This window comes from Cricetulus griseus, chromosome 2 (assembly GCF_003668045.3).
Source record: "Cricetulus griseus strain 17A/GY chromosome 2, alternate assembly CriGri-PICRH-1.0, whole genome shotgun sequence".
Classification (NCBI taxonomy): domain Eukaryota; kingdom Metazoa; phylum Chordata; class Mammalia; order Rodentia; family Cricetidae; genus Cricetulus; species Cricetulus griseus.
In genome coordinates, this window is record NC_048595.1 from 273,659,217 (window position 1) to 273,672,471 (window position 13,255).

Here is a 13,255-nt window from a genome sequence, read left to right on the forward strand (position 1 = left end):
CCTTCTGTAGGTTGGGGAAGTTTTCTTCTATGATTTTGTTGAATATGTTTTCTGTACCTTTGAGCAGTGTTTCTTCACCTTCTACTACACCTATTATTCTTAGATTTGGTCTTTTTACGGTGTCCCATATTTCCTGGATATTTTGTGTTAGGGATTTGTTGGACTTGAGGTTTTCTTTGGTTGATGAATGTATATCCTCTAGCGAGTCTTCAGTAGATGAGATTCTCTCTTCCATCTATTGAATTCTATTGGTTATACTCACATCTTCAGTTCCTGATCGTTTATCCAGCCTTTCCATTTCCAGCATCGCCTCATTCTGTTTTTTCTTTATTGTGTCTATTTCAGCTTTCATGCTTTGAACTGTTTCAAGAACTTCCTTCACTTCTTTGGATGTTTTTTCTTGGGTTTCTTTAGATTCTTTTAGAGATTTGTTTATTTCTTGAATTTTTTGGTTTGTCTTTTCCTCCATTTAGTTTAATTTTTTGTTTGCTTTTTCTTCTATTTCTTTAAGGGATTTTCTTGTTTCCTCTTTAAAGGTCTCTATCATCTTGCTGAGATAATTTTTGAGTTGCATCTCATCTTCATGCTCTGTGTTGGGCTTTTCAAATCTTGCTGGAGTGGAGTCCCTAGATTCTGGTGGTGTCATATTGGTCTTTCTGTTGTTGAGTGAAATCTTATTCTATCTTCTTCCTATATCTTCTTTTAGTGGGTGCAGGTGGGGTCTCTCTATCTCCTCTTGTGACCCAGTGGTATGTGGAGGCCAGGAATTCAATGTCCACAACTCTGGATGGTCTTGCCTCTCCTGGTAGTCTCCTCACTCATTGTGGATCGGTTGGCAGAAAGAGATGGAAGAGTGGGGTGTTTCCAGATTCAGGGAGCTCCTCCTTGTCTGTGTGTGTCTACTCCAAGCAGGCAGGTGCAGGCCTGGGGTGGTCGGGGTGAGTGATGGTTTGGGTAGGGGTTGGGTAAGGGCAGAGGCTCACTCACCTTGTTTCTAGGTCAGTGGGCAGAAAGGGATGGAAGAGTGGGGTGCTTCCAGATTCAGGGAGCAGGGAGGTCCTCCCTGCCTGGGCCTGTCTACTCCAAGCTGACAGGAGCAGGTGGGGCGGTGTCTGGGTGAGTGATGTTTTGGGCGGGAGTTGGGTAAGGGCAGAGACTCACTCACCTAGTTCCTGGGTCGGTCGGCGGAAAGGAAGGGTGGGGTGCTCTCCCATAATTTTTGAATATAGATTTTTTTCCTTCTTTGTATATCATTGGTAACTTTGTTGAAAATCAAATGAACATAAAATGAGTTGTTTTGTTTATGATATTTCTTCTCTGCTCCATTGACTTCTGTTTTTATACCAATGCTGTATATTTTACTTGAATATTGTCTTTTTGAAATATTTAAAATCAGATAGTGTGATGTCTCTAATTTTGTTTCTTTTTCTCCAGTGTCATAGGGATTTCTGAGGTCTTTTTGAATTCACACAAATATTATGAGCTTTCAATTCAATTCCCATGAAAAATGTCATTTGACTTTTAATAGAAATTGCACTGAATCTAAAGATTATATTATGTATTTGATTCTTCTAACCAATGAACACAGTGTATTTTTCCATTTGTCTGTACCTGGATATTTTTAATTAATGACATTATTTTAGAATATGGATCATTTTCATATCTGCTTACACTGACCCTCAAATATTTTATTTTCTTACCTTATTGTAAATTCTATTTTCTTCTTTTGATATAATTCAGTGCCAACTCTCCAATACCAGTACTATCATTCTTTTGAGTATTGTTCAATATCAACCTCAGCCTGCTTAATCTGTCTAAAATTAGTGCTCTGACCACAAGATTTCAGCTCAGATGGGCTTGTCCTCTTCTTTGTTTTTCTATTGATGGTAGTGAGGTAACCTAGCATTCTGTGAAATTCAAAAACCTCAATATCTCTGTAAAAAAAATGAGAACCACACTTACCAGGTCTAGGAAGACTTTCCTGATTTATTCTTCCAATTATGTCCTTCTAAAAACTCCTATGAACTGTTTCCTCATCATGCACCAAAGATTCCAAAAAATCACAGAAATGTTAGTGCTCATCATCTAATTTCAGTTCAAGCACTGAGGCTTCTACTAGCAATTTGCATTTGGGTGCTCAGATTATATTAATTAATCTGTGTTCTAATCTTCATAGTCTTCTTTATGAACTTTGAGCTAATGCTATTTCAAGAAAAAAACTATTAGTGGTCATTTAAAATTGGCATTTAGTCATACAAAATTTCTTTTTGTTTTGGCTTCTTGTTTTATAAAGAGAGATATTACATTTTTGGTTTCATTTAAATTAGGATTGTCATTCTTTTGCTGTTGTTTTTCATTTTGGATGTTGTATTTAATTGCAATGTTTCTTCCTTCCATTTCCTCCCTCTCTGTAACAACAAAGACCACTACAGAGAATCACAACCAGCCAATATGCAGAGCTGTGCAGTCCAGTCCCAATGAACACACCTACAAAACACACCTACACCCAAGACTCAGGGAACACTGTGGGACAACATAACAGAAAAATTCTAAGAGTGAAAGGATGGGGTCTTCATTGTAACATCAGAAGCTGCATCCATACAATTTCACCAACATGACCACCCATTTTTAGTTGAACAAGAAGGTTATTTATCTAATAGAATGCATTTAAAACCCTACACAAATAGCTACAGGAGACCCAGTAAAGGTGGGAGCAAAAGAGTTGATCCTTCTCAGGGGAAAACACAGCAATTGGTTATCCAGCATTTTGTTGTTGTTGTTCTATTTTGTTTTGTCTTTTCTTTCTCATATTCTTGGCTCATTTGGTAAGTTTTGTAGTTATTTTCTTTGCGGTCACTATGAATTTTCCATAAAATCTTCTATTTTTTTTTCACTTTATATTTTTTTTTACTTTAGAAACAATCTTATTTTACATATCAATCTACACATTCCCTAGCCCTCCCATCCTCCTATGCCCCCACCGACCCCCCCAACCCCTCCCACCCACTCCCCAAGGATAGTGAGGCCCTTTGTGGGGGGGCATCAATGTTTGTCACATCATTGGGGGGCGGCTAGGACTTCTTTCTTGTATCTGGGCTACCACAGTATCCCTCCCTAGGAAATGAGCCCCCAACATCCATTTGTACTCTAGGGATAAACACTGGCTCCACTGTTAGAGGTCCTATAGACTGCCCAGGCCTCCTAGCTGGCACTCACATTCATAGGGCTTGTTTTAGTCCAATGCTGATTCCCCAGCTTTACCACTAGGGTCTCTGTGCTCTCACTAGGTTAGGTCAATTGTTTCTGCAGAGGGTTCCTCCAGCAAGGTCTTGACTCTTTTGCTCCTCCCTCTTCCCTCTCCACAACTTGATTCCAAGAGTATGGCTCATTGTTCAGCTGTGGATGCCTGCTTCTGCTTCGATCAGCTATTGGATGAAGGTTCTAGGAATGACAACAGTTTATTTTAACATACTAACTATATAAATTTAATCACATTAAAATTGCATTGCTTTCCTACTACAACTTAATGTTATTTATCGAATGGAATGCATACTTTATTAATTTTGTGTGGTAGGGGTGATATACCCATGCCAAAGTGCACAAGTGGTGGTCATAAGACAAGTGTGGGAATAAGTGTGCCCTTCTACCATAGGATCCTGGGTATCAATTAACTTCTCAAGGCATAGTGCCAGGTATCATTGCTAGCTGGTCCCGAAATGCAACATGTTGTTTGTTTATATATTTATTTATTTATTTTCATTTTTTAATTTAAATTAGAAACAAAATTGTTTTACATGTCCATCCCAGTTCCCACTCCCTTCTCTCCTCCCTTAGTACCCCCAACTAAAACCCTACCTATTACATATCTTTTCTGCTCCCCAGGGAGGGTGAGGCCTTCCATAGGGGAGTCATCAGAGTCTATTATATCCTTTGGAATAGGGCCTAGGCCCACTCCCTGTGTCTTGGCTCAGGGAGTATCCCTCTATGTGGATTGGGCTCCCCCCAAAGTCCACACCTATGCCAGGGATAAGTACTGAACTACTACAGGAGGCCCCATAGATTTCTGAGGTCTCCTCCCTGCAACCCATATTCCTGGGGTCTGGATCAGTCCCATTCTGTTATCCCAGATATCATTCTGGGGACCAAGAGCTCCCCATTGTTCAGGTCGGCTGTTTCTGTGGGTTTCACCAGCCTGGTCTGGACCCCTTTGCCCATCACTCCTTCTTTTTTGCAACTAGATTCCAGTACAGTTCAGTAATTAGTTGTGGGTGTCTGCTTCTACTTGCACCAGCTACTGGATGAAGGCTATAGGATGGCATATAAGACAGCTATCAATCTCATTATCAAGGAAGGGCATTTAAGGTAGCCTCTCCTCTGTTGCTTAGATTGTTAGTTGGTGTTATCTTTGTTTATCTCCAGACCTTTCCCTAGTGCCTGATTTCTCTGTAATCCTAAAATGTCTCCCTAAGCTCTATTATAGAGATATAGTCCTGAAAACAGCTTGGTATTGGCACAAAAATAGACAGGTAGAACATTTTATTTTTATTTTTCATTGTTACATTTACATAGTGAGGACTCAAGTATTTTAATCTTTTTTACATGTATGCTACAACTTAAAGAGTTTCTTATGTTTATGTACCAGCTAGCTAATGCCATCCACATATTTGAATTTAAAAGACTCATCAGTTATTTTGAGGTGATACCAGAAGATAAGATTTCTCAGTATTTGTTCTTCTAAAATGTTCATTCTCCTTCCTTATTGAAGTAAAGTTTTTTCTTTTCCTTGGATGGTGAACACTTAGAACATCCTTTCCTTTTTTTCTTTTCTATCTTTTGCATTGGTTTGTGTTTATTTGGATATGATTTGTTCCAGTATAATTTTCTTCCTGTTCTTCCTGCTTGGAAACTGTTACACTCCTTGAAAATATCTGATGTCTTTATCAGATTTGAGAGGGTTTTGACCTTGTTTCTGTAAATAAGCTTTCAATAACCCTTAATTTGTTCTTCAGTTAGAAAGTCCATTATCCATTGTCCCATCATTTATTGATTGATCTATGTAGGATTTCTTCCCTCTTCTTACCCTGACCTCATAATTTTATGAGACTTATCTTTTAATTCAGTGGTTCTTTTCCCACTAATTCAAATGTGCTGTGAAGCATGTGCACTGGATTTTTCAAACAAAGAGATATGTTATTTGTCCTAGTTATAGTAACTGTTGGTATGATAAAAGACTATGACCAAAGGAAGTTGTGGGGGACAGGGTTTATTTGGCTTAGGTTCTATATCACAGTTAATCATCAAAGGAGGTTATTACAGGAACATAAACAGGGTAAGGACTTGGAGGCAGATGCTAATGCAGAGACCATGAAAGGGTGCTACATTCTGGTTTGCTCATCATGGCTTGCTCTGCCTGCTTCTTGTAGAAACCATGACAATAATCCAGGAGTGGCACTACCTGCAGTAGGCTGGGCCTTCAACAATCAATGACTAATTAAAAAATGCCCTACAACTTGATCTTACAAGTCATTTTCTCAACTAATATTCTCTCCTTCAAAACATTCTAGCTTATGTCAAATTGACATAAACTCATCCAAGACACAGTTACTTAACAAATTCTTTTCAATCATTATAGAATAGTTTTATGCAGAGTAAAAAATCTTCATTAATCAGCCCACCTCTGAGTGTATGCAACTTCTATTGTGTGTCCCTCTAAATTGCAATTAAGGGGAATTCCTTGTTTACTTTTCCTAATCTGTTTGATATATTTTCATGGCACAGAGTGTTTTGATTTACCACAGCCTACCCAATTAATTTTTTGTTACAAATATTCCTCAGTCTTCTAGAAAACATTTCTAGTAAATCTTAAGTCAGCTGGCTCAGATGCAAGTCTTTCAGAAAGCACTTTGGAAAACTAGAATGCTAGATTGACTTAAAGTCCACTTCATGAGATAGAACATTGCAATACTTGGGTGACCAACAACCAGAGTCAAGAGAGTCTAGAGACCGAGGGTAAAAACCAAACACTGCTGGTCTAAAAAAAAAAGTAACAGTAAAATGACTTCTAATGACATTCTGCTATGTCCTTAGCTGGTCAATCCCAAATAAACACACAGAGGCTGATAGTAATTATAAACTCTTTGGCCTATTGCTCAGGCTTATTACTAACAAGCTCATTCACCTTAAATAAACTCATAATTCTTAACTGTGTTTAGCCAAGTTGGTCCATAACTTTTCTCAGTAATGCATTCTCATCTTGTTTTCTCTGTGTCTGGCTGGCAACTCCTTTCTGCCTTCTTCTTCCCAGAATTATCCTAGTCTAGTAGCCCCACCTATATTTCCTGTATGGCTACTAGGCAATCAATTTTGCATTAATCCAATACTAGTGACAAATCTTTACAGTGTACAAGAGCATTACCCCACAACACTGTTATGACTATAGATCAGTGCCTTATTTGGCATCATCAAAAAGAAAAAAATCTTTTTCCTGCAGCATACAGGAACAAATACAGAGACTCACACTATGATATAACACAGAGAAAGAAACATGTCCTTAAATAGAATCATCTTGTACAACTCTTATATATACCTTGTTGATTTCTCTTCTACCCTTGCAGAAAGTTGGAACATAATTTTTTTCTCTGTATTGAAATATAGAGTATATTATGAGCAATGGGTACATGCTAAATTAATGTCTTTGTTTTTAATGTCTCCTGACCTGGTATCTTTTCAAATCAGTGCATAGATTCAAGCAAGACAAAAGCTAACTAGAAAAATAATTAACCCCTGTGAGTAATAATGTTACATATATGATGTACTTTTCTTATTTACTCCCCAAGAAAAAGAAAAAAGAAACAAAAAATAAAAAACTTAAAATGGTTAGTTTCTGTAAAATTAATTTTATATTCCTGTTTCCTGTCTTGGATAATTTGTATATTGTTTCAAACTTTATATTTGTCATACTATGTAGGCTCCCCTTTTGCTTTGCAATGCTTTTGCACACAAGTGTAAAATTATTTTTATCATATTGTATGTATGCATGTTTATAAAATGCTTAAGATATTTTGTCTATTGATACAATTTAGGAATTTTTATCATTTTGCACTATACAGTTTTACCTCTGCTCAAGATATTTCAGTTCTACCTCTGAGGTCACTGTCTTTATACTGCACGTCTGTTTAAAGATTACTTAAATTATATATGGGAATCTTCAGTCAGTATACCATATATGTTTTTGGGAATTACAAATTATAGTAATTACAAATTATACATGCTTCTTATACCTAGTGATGTTAGTCAGGTTCTCTAGGTGCTCAGAGATGTACCCAACATAGATATTTGATCTTCAAACACTTCAAAGACCTACAGAATATGGCATTTAAGTATTTTAATAATTTAGAACTCCACTGATTTGAGACACAATTGCTTCTGATAGCACCTAGATGTTCGTGAGATTATGATGAGCACCAATGACACTCTATTTGGACTTCATTTTCTTCTTGGCAATATTGACATTTTGGGCAAAGCATTGCCTCTTCCAAGATCACTGACATTGGACATCCTATCCTAAATGGGCAAGCAGGAGACAAACATAAAGAGACTGCTGAACATTGCCAAGTCAGGTTATGTCAGTCTTTCAGATTTTTCGGCTTCTGAGATAGTCTGTCAGATACTCTAGGCCTTAACCCAAGTTGTTTGCCCTGATGTTACTGTGAGACCTTGGTAGCCTGCTGTTTCTGCCATTACTTGAACCTTTAGGAAGTTGCCCCCTTGTACTTCCTGCTTACCCAAGTAATGCTATTTTCCTTCTCAGGTCTTTGATGTGGTTGAAGACTAAATAGTCACAGCTAATATCCTTTCTTATCTTAGTTAAAGCATATTAGGAACAAGACTTAGATTTCCAGAATAGGACAGCTATTACAGTAACCTCAGTGAAAAGTCAGTACTATGGGACTGGACATTTAGCATGTATTTCTTGTTTAATGTTGCTCTTGCTGGTTGTAGGTTTAAATTTGTGTATACTTTTACCATTCTTTCTCCTGGACTACTTGATATTTGTTATCATTGTATATAGTTATTTTTTTTAATCAAGCTTAACACTCCTATTTAGAAAAAAAAAGGCAGAAAATGAAGTGGTATCTTGCTTTGCCAGTGAATTTGCAATGGTGGCTACATCCTAGGGTCATGGCTTCAGGTATGTAGATGTGACCCCTTATAAGGAAGAGGAGGGGCTGGCTTGCTCTTTTGGGTGGTGGTAAGAACATCACAAGTCAGAATCTGTATCTTCTGGAACAGGAATACTGTGGCGGTTAGTGCTTCCCTATTAAATTCCTATTGTCATTTATCTTGGGTCTTGTGGACTCATTTAAATGCCCCCTTCAAGTCTCTTTCTAATTCCAACATTATTGGACTAGGACATGGATTATGACTGTCCTTGTGATATCCCAAAAATTTCATACCAAACTCATTGTGGTTAGTTTCTTTTCATTGTTTTTTTTTTTTTTTTATTTTCTGCAGTCATCTAGATATTGTTTAAACAATGTTTACCTGGAGAAAATGAGGGTTTGTTCTTCTCAGTCTACCATTAGCTGGATTTACTTATAGATAGAATTTTAATCATTAATTAAAAATTCACATTTAGAATGTATCATACCCCTTTTGCTCAATAGTTTTAGAAATGAGTCATACTAAAAATTTTGATTTCTTCATAACAGATATGAAATGGTATCTTTTAAAAACAGCATGGGTGATAGTAGATGCATTTTAAAGTACCCTGCTATTTCATTCTTTCAGGATTGAATATGCCAAAATGAGCAGCACACTGAGTATGTATTTTAGTTAGAGTTTCATTACTGTGAAGAGACATCATGGCCATGGCAACTATTATAAAGTAAATTATCCAGTTAGGGCTGGCTTACATTTTTAGATGTTCAGTCCATTTTTATCATGGTAGAAAGCATAGCAGTGTTCAGGCAGACATGTTGTTAGAGATGGAGTCTCAGCTCCTACTATATTTGGATTGTCAGGCAGCAGGAAGAGAACTATGAGCCACTTGGCCTGGCAGCATATGTGACCCCAATGACCACCCTCAGTGACACACTTCATCCAACAAGGCCACATTACTGTAAGAGGGCCATACTTCCTAAAATGTTACTCCCCGGTGACCAAGAAATCAAGAATACAAATCTATGCAGACAATCTATTCAAAACATCACACTATACAAAACTCTTCATTATTCATTGTTTAGTAGGTAACCTATATGAAAGGAATCTAAGTATTAGGAATAATGATTTTTTTGGTCTGTAAATAAATCCAGAGTTTAAAATGAGCCAATAAATTATTTTATTTCACAATGATCTTAAATGATATCAAAGCTATTAGCAAACAATTTTGAGTTCAGTTGTCCATTAAAAAAGATTCCATAACAATTTCTAAGATATTTTAATTAAAAACAAATGTGCTTCTAGGCCAGGCATAAAACATTGTTCTTTAACCTATTTTCAGTTTCACTGAGCCAGAAAGAAAAACTTGATAGTTTAGGGAATCTGGGTTTTCTCTGAAATTTGAATTAAACAATTAAATTGAAACTTATATCTTAATGTAACAAAACACACATTTCAAATCTCTGTGGCAAAGCATAAGAAAAAGAAAGAAATCACTGCAACCTAAAGAGATAATATTTTACCTAAAATTAAGAAGCAAAATGAAGAAGTGACAATAGTTCAGTAGGTAATATCCATGTACAGCCAGCCAACATGAAGTGGACTTAGTGGCATTTAAGAAGGAACATACCAAATTAAGAAGACAAATTGTTGGTGCGGAGTGGAGAAGAATTTGAAAGAGGCATGGCTTTGATCAACACATACTATAAGCATATATGAAACTCTCCAAGAATTTTAAAAAGAGGAAATGATTAATGGTATGGAAAAAATAAGTCAGATGAAAGGAAACAAATATGTAATGATGATTAAGCAAGTAAAATTCTGGACTTCATAACAATGATAATTACAGACTGTCCACCAAGTTGAAATATAAATAAATTTAAGTAAACCCTTGTTAAAAAGTTCCACATGTTTGCAATTTCTTAAAGTGCATTATTTTCCCTTTGAGGACCTGACTCTCAATTCTAAATTTCCCTGCTAACTATCACCTTTCTATCCACTGACCCTTAGCTAATGAAACCACATTAGAAAGAAATATTCTATTCAAGAAATAATTTTATAGACCCTTAGAGGAGTTCACTGTTTTTAGCTTATGAACAACATACACACACAAACACACATACACAGACAAACACACACACACACACACACACACACACACACACACACACACACACACACACACACACACACACTCACACACACACACACACACACACTCACAGAGTTTTGTTTCCAAAGAGGACTCTTTCATCGGGTCATGCAACAGAGAACAAGACTTTAAGCATTCTCCTGTTTCCAGTGGGAATTTCCTTCTTTATTTGAAGGCTTTCAAAGGCTTTCCGTCCTTCAGGGATATTCTGTTTCAGCTTTCTGAAGGGGTCCTTTAGAATGTTTGGAAATGAGTTTAGAGAATAAAAGAATAGGAATGGTTAAGGAGAAGGAAAAGTCAATCCATATAAAGAAAATCTCTGAAGACCTCTTTTTCAAAATTCACTTCCTAGTGCCTTACAGTTGCATCAAGTGTCTAGTCTCACCCTTCTTTCAAAGACAGATTTTATAAGATATAATAAAATCATGCCTTTAAAAATTTACTGGATGATGTAAGTTATACAAAGAACCAATAAGACAAAAATTCAAAGTGACATGTTTGATGATTAAAAGTGACTAAGCCATCTAAGGTCAAATTTCAATATATTTATATGAATCTCTAATCAGTGCTGGTTTCTTTAAAATGTTGTTCTGATCATGGTAACACTTCTATACATGTGTTTTAAAGGATTATGTTTAATTAAGTGGACAACTTAAAGAAACTAAGGGTGGGATTATTTAAAACTTTTTATCTAACTATAAACTGGTTTTAATAAACAATGACTTTTCAAAATACTGATCTGTTTACTTACATTAATAACAAGTATTTTCATATGTTTTCCCGTTGAGTAAAATCCCCATATGACGAGTGGAAACGTTATAATAATGGGAAAAACTCTATCTAAAAGTATTATGTTTATCAGAAGCATGCATAAGAACTTACATAATAATTTCAAAGCTTATATTACTACCTCAACTTGATATGCCATGCTTTGACACCCATAGGAGGCCTGCTCCCTCTGAACAGAAACAGAAACGGAGTGGATTGTTGAGGCTAGAGGTGGGGGTGTGGGAAGGGAATGAGAGGAGACGAGGGAGGAGAAACTACCTTGGAACGTAAATGTGACAAATAAATGAATGAATAAATAAGCCAGAATGGAATGAGGATAGGAGGAAGGAGAAACTACCTTCAGGATGTAAAAATGAAAAATAAATAAATAGGCTGTCTTCTACCACCTGTCTCTTAGAAATCTTAAAACAGACATGAGATTTCTCAGTACAACAGAAAAGATGATAGTCTAAGACAAGGAAAGTGAGTGTATTTTGACTGGCATGTAGTCAAAGAATACTATATATTACCTACATGAAAACAAGAATGTGCTTTTTAACTGAGTGTGACTTTCAAATGTGCAAATGTTCCCAAAAACTTGTCTACAAGCTTAAAAAATCACCCATCTCAGTCTTCCATATCTGTAGTTTGTGTTTTAGCTTAAGCATATTTGTATGAAGCCAGTTAACCATTGTAATGGTTTGTCTATGTGATTGCTTAGTTGCTGTGTCTTTGAATGACAAAGTTAAGGGGAGGGCAAGGAGGGAAGGAAAGCAGAAACTATGATATTTGGTCTAAAAATCTCACACAGCAAAACAATGTAGCTGGGTTGAAGAAACCTAGTATGTAAAACTAAGTAGAAGAGTGAGAATCAGTGTTTATACCAAGGTATGTCATGAAAAGCCAAAACAAAGTTTGCAAAACAAAGAAATAGTAGGTCAGAGTACATGCAATGTTAGCCAAAGCAAAGAACTGGGCAGAGGGTGTTAAAAACAGTTATTTAATTTGGAAAATGTTGTTTCTTATTTATTTGTGGATATCTATATTCAGATCAATGGAAGTCAGTTCTTGCCATAAACCTAAAGCTCCTGATTTGGGGATGTGAGTGCAGATAATGAATTCCTTTGTGTATGAATCCAATCTGAGGGAGTGGATGAGAGCCTACGAAAACCTTTTACAGAGTGAAGAAATACTCCATGAAAGAAATAAGGATTCACTGGACAATAGAGTCAAAAGACATTTAATGTACACGACAGAAGTAAATGAAGAGAGCATTATATCAGCAGAGATTATGAAAGAGTGGGTTTTTCAACCAGAAAGGCAATATTCAAAGGAAAAAATGCAGAAGGCACAAAGGACAGAATGTACTTGACCTGCTTCTAAGGGGTGGCTCCTTTGATCTGAACAGAGATTACTTATATAAATTGAGAATAAATAATAGTATTCTAGACCCAAAGTAAAGATTTACATCACACTAAGAAATCTTTAAAGCTATCTGTCAATCTACACAGATGTGTTCCAACTGTGATCAATCAAAAGTATCATCTATAAACTTCTCAGAAATGCCAAATTTTGGCCCCTATTGTAGGAAACTAATGGATCAGAAAGTATAAGTTAGAATGAATTAATCTGTTTTTAATGAGATCTGCAGATGAACCTGATATTGGCTTAGGTTTAAGTTGAGTTTCATTGCTCAAATTGTAAGCAATAGTATATACAACAATATTTCTGAATAGAATCCTGCTCCTCAATGCTGCAGCTGTCAGCCCTTATCATTTTGTATATTAAGTAAGCCATAAAGTCATGATTTGAATATAGGTTATGATTAAATTTGCATCTTAAATTTATGCAACTTAAATAATTCATAACTGGAAGTATATGTGTAAACATATATGTGAATATATACACATTTACACACATTGTACGAAGATTTTAAATGAATACATGTTATGCATAATAAGCAGCAATGGTAGTACAGAACTTGTGAGAGTGGCCAACCAATGTGTGGTTTAACTTGAGGCCCATGCCACAAAAGGGATCTCATACCCTACACTACCCGGATGGCCAGAAACCAGAGTCTGGATAGCCCAGAAAACTAGAACAGAAAATATACAACTGCCAAAATAACTAAATAATTCCTAATGACATTCTACTCTACTCATAGATCAGTGCCTT

General features: G+C 36.2%; 1 long non-coding RNA gene across 9 annotated transcripts in view; it reads right to left on the minus strand.

Moving 5' to 3' along the window:
* The window catches only part of LOC103163816, a 117,135-nt gene that overhangs the window by 46,946 nt on the left and 56,934 nt on the right, over positions 1–13,255 (minus strand). For 3 of the 9 annotated variants that reach the window (XR_004768467.1, XR_003482620.2, XR_003482624.2), the window contains one exon: positions 2,992–3,441. The exons of 5 other annotated variants lie outside the window; for them this stretch is intronic. This is a non-coding gene — a long non-coding RNA (uncharacterized LOC103163816). Of the gene's footprint in view, positions 1–2,991; positions 3,442–7,367; positions 7,564–13,255 lie in introns of those variants that run through there. One more of the 9 variants, XR_003482629.2, reaches the window with a different exon arrangement.